General features: G+C 62.6%; 1 protein-coding gene across 2 annotated transcripts in view; it reads right to left on the minus strand.

Moving 5' to 3' along the window:
• LOC101620265 (FLYWCH-type zinc finger-containing protein 1) overlaps positions 1–6,532 on the minus strand; it is a 30,696-nt gene extending 24,164 nt beyond the window's left edge. For both annotated transcript variants that reach the window (XM_012731731.1, XM_012731732.1), the window contains exon 1: positions 6,368–6,532. The gene's annotated coding sequence lies outside the window, so the exon portion shown is untranslated. The remainder of the gene's footprint in view (positions 1–6,367) is intronic.
• Positions 6,533–10,383: the final 3,851 nt, after the last annotated feature.

Raw genomic sequence — 10,383 nt, forward strand, 5'->3', positions numbered from 1 at the left:
GGGTGACGTACATCCGGCCTCAGATGAAGGGTCAGACCCCAAGAAGATAAAAGCAGATCGAAGGCATCAATCGACGAGTTCTCCAGAGACAGTGGGGATATAAAAGAAACCCCATTAAACTTGGGTGCAAGTGGAAGGGCTCTAAAATCTGGCAGTAATGACTAGCCCCCTCCCCAGCCCATTCAGGACACAGGAAAATGGCGGCCAATGACCCCATGGAGCAGGGGCCTGCCTGGGACACCCAGCCGGCTCCGAGGAGCCAGGACGGCCGCTGGCCGCCGGCCTCGGACAGAGCAGGGCCCGGCTCCACACAGCTCCCCAGGAAGTTCACAGGGGTGATCCCCAGGCACAGCAGACCCCTCCTGTCTCCCCAGTTTCCCGGAGCAGGGTATTTCAGTTCATCTGCCTGTTGTGCTCCCCACTCTGTCTCTGGGGCGTCCTCTCACCACCCCGCACCTCTGGCCTGTATCCCAGTTCTGTGTGCATAAATAAATATATCTTAAAAAGTGACCACATCCTGAGTTTTAACAGAGAAGGCACCTTCTGCCATTTCTGACAGAAGAGCCCATGATGACCAAGCAAGCTGGGAAAATGCAGGATCTGCCTGTGTCCTGGGTATCAGCATGGACACTCGGCCCAAGTGAAGCCCGGCCAGGTTGAGGAGAGCCCAGGTCTGGCTGAGGAGAACCTGGGCCTGGCTGAGAACCCCGGGTAGGCTGAGTAGAACCTGGGTCTGGCTGAGGAGAACTCTGGGCCTGGCTGGGGCCTGCACCACAAGGCTGTCCCTGTCCTGTCCTTGCAGGTGCCGTCTCTTCCTTTAAGAACATGGACTGCAGGGTTGGGCTCAAATGGACCACCCCATTTCAGCTTAATCATCTCCTATAAGGCCCCATTTCCCCATCTCTACTGAAAGATGGGGCTGGTTCCGCGTTGAATTTTAGGGGCACAGTGTAGCGCATAGCAGCCTGGGAGGCAGCAAGTACGGAATAACCATAGGTGTGGGGGGCTCTGTGTCCTGATCTCAAACTCATGCCGAAGCCAGTCTGCTCCTACGGGCCAAGGGGCACTCTCTCCGGGGACGCCCCACTGGCCAGGTGTCCGGGCGGCCCAAGCTCTGAGGCTCGTCCAGAGACCAGGATGTCTGGCCTGGGATTCTGTCTTCAGACCAACCAAGGCTGAAAAGAACTGAAGAGGTAAGGCTTGGAGAAAACGCTCGCTGGCACCATCGAGCGGAAGGGCCTCGGGGCTCAGGACTGGCGGCTAGGGACCTCTAGTTGAAAGGACTTTGGCTTGATGAGAGAGAACGCAACAGGGGGCCTGCGCCCACCCCCACCCCAGCCTCTGTGCTGCCTGGGGCCCATGTCCACAGACCAGCCGAAATCCCGAGGCAATCTCGGCTGCGGCACGCGGGCGGCCACGCAGGGGTGTCAGCCCCAAAAGAGTCCTGGGCAGAACCGCCCGGGATTGTGTCTCGAAAACAAGAAAAAATGTTGGTGGGGGACGGAGGGAGGATGTGAGGCTGCTGCTGTTCCTCCCACCGCCAAAGCGATAGAAGTGTGGAGGAGCTGGGCCACTGCGTAGGGCGCCTCCCGGGCGCGGAGCTGCGGCCCCGGCGCCCCTCTTAACGCCCTGGGTCTCGTCGATTTCTCCCTCCCAGTCGCGTTTGCCACCTATGTCCTGGCCCCACTTGGCCTGTTCTTAATTTTAAAAGCAGGGGCTTGCTTTCTATTTCCAAAGAATCGCAAAAATGCAAGAGAGCAAATTCCGGAAGTGGCCACAGTGTGCAGCGTGAGAACGAGGTTTCCCTCCACCAGCTTTCTGTTACTTGTCTCGGTTCCGTGAAGTCCCAAGTGTCCCCCAGGGCTGCCGAGAGGGGCGAGCGCTCGCACTCGAGGAGTAAGATACATGGCCTCCGAGGGAAATCTTTTCTTGGCATAATCGGGAAGAGGAGGCCTCCGTTCTCGGGTGACAGTGTCAGACTAGAAAGCAAGATTAAATACAAACAGCTAGAATTCTCTAAATGAGGAAAAAAGAGTAATATTCAAGGCGGCCCAGCCTACACTGACGTAAATAACTGATCGGTAGACACCCAGGGAGGGGACGCGTCCCTGCTGGGACCGAAGCTCCGCTCAGGAAAGGCGCTGAGGGGAGGCGAGAAGGCGCCGGCATCAGCACCTGCAGTGCGAGTCGCGCAGGTCGGCCTGGCCGGCACCCGGAGCCGTGCGGTGCCAGCACCCCGACACCAGGCGAAGCAGGGTCAGCTCCGTCCGTGGGCTCCTTCCCTGCGCCCCTGAAGCCCAAGAACCCGACAACCTCGAGGCAGCCTGTGCCACACTGGCAGTCACTAACTTCCAAGAGGTCAGTCAAGGTCACGACAAACAGAGACGGAGCCCAACGAGGCCGGAGGCCCAGTGGGCCCTCACGGTGGCTGCGTGACTGGTGCTCCCGGGAGAGCTGCTGAAGCCAAATGGGCTCAGGCGAGCGTGGTGCAGAAACAAGGTCTCAGCTTTGAAGAAAGATAACACCCCGGGACAGCGGTGGGGGTGCCCGGGGGACAGAGGGTGGCCTCCCTCTTGGGCCTGGCTCCCCGCTCCTCAGCCCTGCCCTGTCCTGCCACGCTGGGCCTGGACTCTTCTGCTGTGTCTGGTCTTTGCCCTCAGTCCCTCAAGCAGCCGGCGGGGTGAGATGAGGTGGGTGTCCACTGTCCTCCATCACAACCCCTTTCAGCCACGCCGGAGCTCACGCGGTTCTGGGAGCCCCTAAATAGCCACGGGCAGGGGCTGCGTGCTAAGGGCGCCACAGTGAGACTCAGGCGGGGACCCCCAGCCCCCGCTCCCCACCTTCCTGGGAGGACGGAAGCCGTGGACGGTGAGCTCCCAGCCCCTCCCCAGCCCGGCCTGCTGAGGGAAGCCTCCAACGCAAAGGCGGCCTGGGGGCTTCGGGGTCCTGCCGGGTACCCCCTTTCCTCATCAGACTCCACTAGGGGATGACAAGGGCCCCTGGTTGTCCGAGCTCTTCTGGCAAACCCAGCCCATGCCGTGGGTGGCACACGAAGGCCGGGCTTGGGGCGTCTGGGAGGCCCCCGCTGTGGGCACGGGGAGACAGGGCGCAAGTGAGCCCAGAATGGCCCGGTGTGGGGGGTCCCGACAGGACGTTTCGGAGCGCGGGGAGAGGAGGAGCGCGAGCTGCGAGGCTGCTCCTGCGGCTCGGGGCGGTGAAAACCACCCGCAGTAATAACGGGTTTGGGTGTTTTGTTGGTTTTTAAACAGTCGCCGGCACTAGTCTGGCCTGGAATAGCAGCTCCCCCACAGCAAACAGCCTGAGCAACTTCAGAAGTAAGTGTTTGGTTTTCCTCCTTTCTGCCAAGGCAGCTGCAGTGAGGACGCACGGGGCGGGCGGGGCGACCCCAGGCCACGGCCTCCGAGCTGTGTCAGGATCAGCCTCACCTGTTCTGGAATCACAGCGACACCTGCAGTGAAGCCCGGTTCAGGCAGTCACGTGTTCAAAACCTTTTTTCAAATGACAACTGTTCACACTGCTGTCCCCCTCCCGCTTCCCCGTGCCCTCTCCACTGCCCGCTCGGAGCCGAGGAGCCCGCTCGCCCACCCCACCGGCAGGCAGGTCGCAACTCGCCCTCGGCTCATCGCAGAGATTTGGAGCAAAGATCTGACCCAACTTAAGTTTGAGCCTTCACGCAAGTCCAGACGTAGGGGCTTGACTGACTTTACATTTTTTTAAAGGCTGCACCAAGCTGCAAAACACTGGTGAATTAAATGCTCCCCCTGTTCACCTGAGGCCAGCAGCCGGCCGCGGCCCACCTCTGGGAGGCCCCACGCCTTCCCCGTGTGCTGGCGGGTGGGGAGGGGGTGGGCGGGAGGCCCAGGGGAGGCCAGCAGGAGAACTGTGCAGCTGTAAGCAAAGGGGGGGCCCCTAACTCCGCGCACTGGCGCCACCCAGCTACATTAGGTGAGAAACAGAACATGCCCGGAGCGCTTTAGCACGCTGCCTGTATTGAAGGGGGCAAGGAGCAGTCCCCAGCCCCAATGGTTCGGTGTGAAAAGAATACAGGAAGGAAGAAGAAGGGGCCGCAGGGCGTGTGGGGGCCACATGCCTCTGGGCTTTAAAGAGAAATGGAAACACAAAGAAAAATGGAGACTCTAAACGTCAGGGGGTCCAGGTCCAGAGACAGTCACCAGTGATGCCTCCTTGGCGAGGAAAATTAGCGGGTACTCAGGCTCAGGGCTGTTCTTACAAAGCAGGCGTGGGTAAAACATTCAACAAAACTTCCTCAGCCTGAAGAAAGCATCCACGAGAGCCCAGAGTACAAGCACACTTGGTGGTAAAAACCAAAAGTGTGTACCCTAAAGTTAGGAAGAAGACGGGATGCTGACGTTACCAGTTCTATTCAAACGTGTGTGCTAGAGATTCTGGTCAGAACAACTAGAAAAGAAAAATAAATAACAGACATCCCTGTATTTTTATGCCACTACAAGGAATTTCACCGAAAGTGAAATTGAGAGGAAAAAATACTATGCACAGTAGCCTCACAAATAACAAAGTAGGGGCTCTCTGGTGAACCCCTCCCAGGAGGTAAAGTCTCAAGGCTATCAAGCTATCACCAGCCACGGCAGCCTGACTTCCATTCCCAGCCAGGGAGTGATCCGCAGTGCATGTCAGGAGAATGCCTGTCCTGCTCCGCACTCTGTCTCTGGTGAATCCTCTCAACCCCCAAACCTCTGGCCTACACCCTAGTTTTTGTTAAAAATCTTAACAAAAGAAACCCAAAGTATTAATGAGTCAATTTAGCAAAAGGCATGCAAGAGTTGTATTCTGGAAGACACAAAACACTGTTGAAAGGAGTTAAAGGGGGCCCAGGTAAACAAAAAGGCATCTATGTTCACGGACAGGGAGACAGTGTCAGGACGACAATGCTCTGCAAACGGATGTGCAGTCAGCACAATCCCTCTCCAAATCCCAGCTGGCTTCTTTGCAGAAAGTGATATTGCTGACCCTCAAATTCAAGAACCCGTGCGGATGGGGCCACATGGACATCACCACACACAAGTGTGGGCATTTTCGCCCTGGAGAAACCCTGGGCTCACCTGCGGCCCCTTCTCCTTCCCGGCCTCGCCCCCCAACAGAGGTGACTGAATGACCGTGACATATAAAGTGGGAGAGCACAGCTTGACTGGGGGCCTCAGTCCACTCACCTCCGCCTCTGACTAACCGGGTCTGGGGCCCACACTGATGAGCCTCGCTCACACTAACCCCAACCAGGGGCGCACCAAGCACCCAGAAACGGAAACGCCCAAGATCACACCAGCACACTCAGCCAAGAACACTCAGTCACCACAGGTCCTCCAGGGGCTGATAACGACCCCCCCCCCACGGCCCCCACACTGCCACACCCCAGGTATCGGGGTCCCAGCGGGAACCCCTGTACCTGTGTACTAAGGCCGGAGACGACAGCAGTCCCACCAGGAGACCCCCTGGATTAGCCCGCCACCAACACCAGTGTCCCCAAAGCAGGAGGCCGGCGAGACGCGACGGAGAAGGGACATGGTCACCGTGGGAGCCGTGTGCCAGGGACAGTGGGCTGGGCCAGCCGAGCCGGGGCCTCCTGAGGCTGGAGACGCCAGGGAGCAAGGCTTGAGGCTGGGGCCCGGCCTGGCGCTGATGACCAACCAGGCCCACAGGGAACCGTGGACGGCCACCAGCAGCTGTGTAGGAGGCCGAGGCCCTGTCCACTCTGGGCCGGCACCTGCGGCCCAGGAGCCGCGACCAGCCGGCCAGCACCTGTGAGGCAGCTGGGAGAGGGCGCCCCCACCACCCTGGCCATGCGCCGGCAGGGACAGGACGGGGTGCTGGCAGACTCGGGGCGCAGCCTCACTGCTGCGGCCTCACGGGTGACCAAGTCTCCCGGGCGGTTATTGCTGCTCCCGAGCCAGGCGACCGGTCACCAGGCCCCAAGCTGCGTCAGCCCAGGCTGATCTCCCGCTTGCGGAGGGAGGCCTCCCCGAACCCCACGTCTCCGGAAGCCGGTACCCCCCCCACTCTCTGCGGTCCCACGGGGGGGTGGTCACAGCCCCCCGAGTGGGAGGGGCTGGCCCGGACGCCCGCAGGACAGTCCGGCGGGGCCAAGGAAAGGCGGGCTCCCTGGTTTGGGGTGTCGGGACATGGGAGGTGCTGGGGTAAAAAGGAGCAAGGAGACAAGTCAGGGGTGAAACACGAGGTGACAGGCAGAGCGCGGGACGCGGCCGGGACCACCCCCCAGCATCGGCGGCTCTGGGGACCCCGGGAGCGGGGAGGGCGCGGGGTCCACGCCGGGGACCCGGGGCCCTCCCGACCCGCTGGGGCCTGTCCTCACCGCGCACCGGCCGGCGGCGACGGCAGCCGGCCCTCCCTCTCCGGCGACCGGGCCGCGGCGGTGCGCTCAGCCTCGGGCCCGGACCCCGCCTGGGTCGGGGCCGTCACCTCAAGCTGGGGTCACGGCGCGAGCATGCGCAGCAGGGCCGCGGGGCCCATTCCTCGGGGAAACCTGCTTCTCGCCGCCCGGCCGGCGGCCCGGCCAATCGGCGCGCTGGGAGGCGTGGCTAGGAGAGCGAAAGGGGCGTGGCAGGCCCGGGATTGGGTGGCGGCTCCAGGGGGCGGAGCCTCGGCCGGGCTCCGGTGCGGTCTCCCGGCCGCGCCGCGGTGCGAGTCGCGGAGACCCGGACCAGCGCGTGACCCCGCTTACTGCACGGAGTCCGAGCATTGGCCAGAGGTCGCGATCACTTCCCAGGGGTGGAGGGACGGGCTCTCCGCTCACTGAAACCACGGGCCCGCTCAGCCCAGCGCGGCCATCCATGCCCGCGGTCCTCTGTCCTATTTCGTCCCTCCCTGGCGGCTCAGCGCGTGTCTGCTGTCCCTCCCGCGCCCCAGGGGGCTCGCCCTTCTCCACCCCTTTCGCTGCAGCGCTGGAGACCCCGCTCGGTCCCGCGCGGGCAGAGGGGACCTGCGTGCTGCTGGCCTGGACACTGGCATGTTCTGGCGTCAGCGTCCTGGCCTCGTCCCAGGGCACCCCCTGGCCCTTCCGGGGCCCTCGGCCCCCAGGGCTCGAGGGAAGCCAGCCTTGGCTACCGCGGAGTGCTCAGCGAGGACTTGCCCCTCCTTCCTGGACATGTCGTGGCTGCCCAGACACCCTCCAATTCCCTCTGGTTCCTGGGCAGCTGTTAAGCCCGGGCTCCCCAGGTCCCCAGTCCCCGCCCCGCCGTCTCCAGTCCAAACCAGGCCTGTTTCTGGACTTTTGGGGGTCAGCTGGCTGCCGCGTTTCTGATCTGTGCAGCCACCACCTCTGCCTTGTGGCTCAGACCCCGCTATACACTTCCCTGGCCTGGTGCGGCATGTTGGCCTCGTGGGGCATGTTACTGCCGCGACACGCATCGCTGAGGTGTCCCCAAGGAGGCCTGGCCCGGGTGGGCGTCTGGGTCTGAGCCCCACCTGGCCTTGGTCCCAGAGTGCCTCGATGTCTTGGGGTCACCAGGGGAAAATAGCACCCCTGGTGCTGCTGACACAGATTGGGGTGCCCATCTGATGGCCTCGCTTGTCCTCAGCCATCGTGTGGAGGCCAGTTGGAGGCCAGTGTGGAGGCTGGGAATCCGTGCGAGGACCCACTGCCTTGGGCTTCCTTGGCCGTGGCAGCTTCAGTGTGGCGGGGCCCTGGCCAGCTGAGGGCCCCGCCCTCCACAGGAGACCGAGTCTCTCTCCACCTCAGCAGGCTCCCCAGAGCTGCTCAGCCCACCCAGCACCCGGAACACATGGGGTGGCCCTGTCGCCCCTCCCGCACCGCTGCCCTTCCCCAGCAGGGTGCCTGAACTTGCCCTGACTGGCCCCTGAGGGGTGAGACTGGGGAAGGACAGCTGGACAGGGTCTGGGTCCTCCCAGGACAGGGCCTTGCAGAGAGTGGGGGCCCAGCTTCCCAGGGGCCTGCGGGGGGGGTGTTCCAAGCTGTTTTTTCAGGTCACGGCACCAGGGGAAGCTCAGGACCCCACTGTGAACAAGCAGTGGCAGGTTTTCAGGCTGAGGGGCCAGGGGTAGGGTCCCCTGCAGGAGAGGAAGCTGCATCAGGTTCTGGGGGACAATGAAGGAGCCCCAGTGTCTGCGGGCCAGGACAACTGCTCCCCGCAGTTCTGGTCTAGCATTTGGCTTGGACCTAGTTCCCACACAGAACCCCACTCATTGGAATTTCCGGAGCGACATCACCTCTCCCCTAATGAGGTCACTCTGGGTATGGGGTCACCACAGACCAAGGCTTCCTTAGAAACTGGCTTCACTGGCGAAGCAGGGCTGAGTCTTGGTGCTATGAAGCTGTCACAGCGTGGTGGCTTGAGCAGAGCCCTGGCCAGGGAGTGACCCCACGGGGCACAGTAAACCCCTCGTCGAGGGAGTGACCACAGGACGCAGCAGGCCCCTCTGTCTCCCTGCTGCTCCCTTAGCAATGTACTTTGTCCATCTGCCTGTATTGCTCCCCACCCTGTCTCTGGGGAGTCGTCTCACCTCCCCCCCCGCATGCCTGGCCAGTACCCCCAGCTCTCATGCATACATGAATCTTTTTTTTTTTTTAAAGATTTATTTATTTTGTGCATACAGAACTGGGGTACAGGCCAGAGGCTCAAGGGCGGCGAGAGGCTTCACCAGAGACAGAGTGGGGAGCAGAACAGGAGGACTGATGAAGTGCACTGCTGAGGGGAGCAGCGGGCGGGTCAGGAGGGATCTGCCGCGCCATGGGGTCACCTCCAGGGCAGGCGGGGATCGAACTCATGCGGAAGTGGCTTTAGCTTCTCAGTGCTGCGCATTACCCCGCTGCGCCCCCAGGGAGGGCCCCACATGAATAAATCTTAAAAAAAATGAAAAGGAAAAGAAAGTGGAACAATGCCCACAGAAACTCCCAGCCGCTTGCAGCAGGCCCACCCCCGGGGGAGAGGTCACCCGGGGCCTGGACTCGCCTTTGGACAGCTCTTCCTGGTCGGGGGGCAAGTGTGGACCAGAGCCCCTGCGCGCTGCGCCCCTTTGCAAGGCCAAGTGAAAAAACAAGTCTCAAATATGAGCTGAGCATGCATTACTGAGGGCCACTGCTGCCTGGGTGTGGCCAGGGGTTCCTGCATTCTGGGTCCCTTGGCCCCCCAACAGTCTCCCTAAGGCCTTGCCCCCCCAGCCTCCAGGCCTGCCCGGGGGTCATCCTCCCGGCCAGACGGCCACCGGCCCGGCCCGGGGGCCTCAGAGCTTCCTCTTCCGCTGCGGGGGTCTGAACGGGCTGCCGGTGCGGCCTGGGAACCACTCGGGCCTCCACTCAGACCCCGGGGTGCCCCGCAGCACACCCCAGCTCACTGCCCTGCCCCTCTCCCGCCAGACCCAGGAGCCAGGCTGGGCCTAGGCGCCGATGGACCGCGAAGGGGTGGCTTCCACGTGGGTGCAGGGCCTGTCAGGTCTCCCAGGGAGGGAGAGAAAATGGGGCGGGTGACCCCCTCACCCCCACCCGACTGCGCTCGGCGGGCTGGTGGCTGGTTTCTCTTCCTCAGGCTGCACAGTCCTGGCCGGACCTTGGGGGGAGGGGTGGCAGTGCCTGTGGGGGGGGCAGAGGTCACGTGCTTTCCCGACAAAGTCTGGGCTGGGCGGGGAGCAGGAAGCGGGGCCCACATCCTCGGCAACTCAGTACAGGATCCCCCAGTCAGGAACCAGCTGCGCCTCCAGCTCAGGTGAGGCTGGCGGCCCCGGGCCACAGACAGCTAGAAGGGAGGGGGCCTGGCAGAGGGGTGGCTGGCAGGTGGGGGTCTGACCGTCCTTCTGGAAGGGCCACACAGAGCCAAGGTGAGGGCCAGGCCCTGACGCAGGGGCCTCTGGATTGACTGGGGTCAGGTCAGAGCCGTGGGATGCTCCTTTCTCGGTGCCCCATCCCTGGGGTGTCCCGACTGGTCCCTGGGGAGGAGGCGCGGCAGGTGAAGCGGCCCCTGGTCACCATGGAGGGCGCAGCAGAGCTGGGCAGACCTGTCCAGGGCCCGTCCCTGGTGATTCCCGGGAGCCCCTCTGGGGGTGTGCTGGGGCCCCAGGTCACCCCCCTTTCCCATGTAGGTGCCTCCTCAGAGCCGTGTCATGGGAGCCTTCGTCGTGGCGACCGTTTCTGTTGTGGCGATGGCGACCGTCTGCATTGCGCTGATAATATACACTAACAAGCAGCAGTCGGAATCTAAGAGAAGCAACTAGCTCAGGTAGCTGGGGCCGGGCTGGGGAGCTGCCGGGGGCGGTGGGCCGTGGCCTTGACGCCAGCGTGTGGTGGAGTCCAATTGCAGAGTCTTATGCCATCCTGGCTGGTAGAGTGTGGCTTTCTGTCGATGCCGTTGGGTGTGG

The sequence above is a fragment of the Condylura cristata genome, unplaced genomic scaffold (assembly GCF_000260355.1).
Source record: "Condylura cristata isolate star-nosed mole 26May11 unplaced genomic scaffold, ConCri1.0 scaffold00032, whole genome shotgun sequence".
NCBI classification, from domain to species: domain Eukaryota; kingdom Metazoa; phylum Chordata; class Mammalia; order Eulipotyphla; family Talpidae; genus Condylura; species Condylura cristata.